The following is a 1,455-nucleotide window of genomic DNA, read 5'->3' as shown; positions in this document are numbered from 1 at the left end:
TAATTAATTAATTAATCTTAGCAGGTACAGGCTAATTAGCCTAAAGAAGGCATGGCCGACCTTGCCATCTGTACTTCCCAGTCGCCTTCCCCATTCCCCACCTGCTTCATATGCTTCCATTGCACGGTCATTGCTTATGGTGAAATAACTATGGAAAAAGCAAGTGAAATGAGTGGGAAAATCATTGGAATATCTGAATTTTTGTAAAGCTGAAGCAACTGTACCCATAACTTTCCCAGGTTGTCTCTTTGTGCAGAAGACCATACCTTGTTAATCAGTTGGCCTTCTGGTACCACTCTATACTTAGGGAGGGGGCCCTCCATTGCAGGCTCTATCGGACGTTAGGGAATAGCATAAGAAACTGAACCAGAGGGCTAGTTCTCGGATCTGTCCCCTGGATCATTATCTATGGAGTTGACATTGGCCATGGGAAAACTTTAGTATCATGAACACTCATAAATATGTGCCTAACCAATGCCTAACCAATGCATCAGATTCATTGCTTTCAACTTTCCTGTTATGCATTTATGATTGTTTCAGAAAAGATGCTCTACTGTTGACTCTCTTTATAGTACATGTATGCTGAATCTGAAGAGCAGAGGGAAAAAGAACATTTGAATTGGATCAGTGAAGAGATCCAGCTTTCTATTTAAAAGGTCATATACCTGCTTAATCTATAGAATATTAAGCCACGTTGGTGATGCAGGCGTTGGGAAAACACTGCAAACTAATCAGATGGTTATATTTTACCACAATCTTCTACCATATGCTAGGCAAGATCTATTCATACGTATTCTCCGGTATATGGCAGACTGGTTCTGCTTTCAAGAGGATTGAGCACATGTCCCTACAAACAGAACAACTCCAGTCACATCTTCTCTGATCAGGAAAAGGAAAGGATGGTCAGCAGCTACAAAGTCATTGGCAGTGAACAGAAGAGTTTGTAGAGACCTGCTGTGACAGCAGCGGAGCCTAGGTTTTTGACCCACTGTCGAATCAGACATTAATTTCTTTCAGACCTCCGAAGCTTCCTTTGAGAACTTCCAAAGCTTCGAACCAAAATGAAATCTTGAACCTTGGGTCCTGAATTCACCAACTTCTACCGTTCTAGACGGATGGAAGGTGGCGTTCCCAGAAACCAGACTCGGAACTCGCTTACTCTACCAAAGTTTGGCAGCCCATCTTTTGCCTCTGGAAGACAGATGTAAAAGGAGAACCGACGGTTATCTCCATCTGATCGATTCACGGAGGTCCATTGTTTCGAAACTAAAAACAAATCTCAACTCCAAGCAAAACCATTGCCTTGCTTAGGCTATAGGTGCGATAGAGTTTACCCGCAGAGAGCGAAAAGCAAAGCACTGTTGTTCTAAAGAGGGACGGCTGTTGCTGCTTTGCCAAGTTGGAGCTAAGCTGAGAGTGGGCCGATGGGGGCTTTTGTTTGTGGACTGTAGGGCC

The 1,455-nt window shown here is 43.4% G+C and overlaps 1 pseudogene; it reads right to left on the bottom strand.

Moving 5' to 3' along the window:
• Nucleotides 1-598: 598 nt before the first annotated feature.
• LOC110416556 (serpin-ZX pseudogene) overlaps nucleotides 599-1,455 on the bottom strand; it is a 1,979-nt pseudogene continuing 1,122 nt past the window's right edge.

Source organism: Theobroma umbraticum, unplaced genomic scaffold (genome assembly GCF_002168275.2).
Source record: "Theobroma umbraticum cultivar Fairchild unplaced genomic scaffold, ASM216827v3 scaffold_51.0, whole genome shotgun sequence".
NCBI lineage: Eukaryota > Viridiplantae > Streptophyta > Magnoliopsida > Malvales > Malvaceae > Theobroma > Theobroma umbraticum.
The sequence above is the reverse complement of the archived record's forward strand: the minus strand, read 5'-3'. Positions and strand labels throughout refer to the sequence as shown.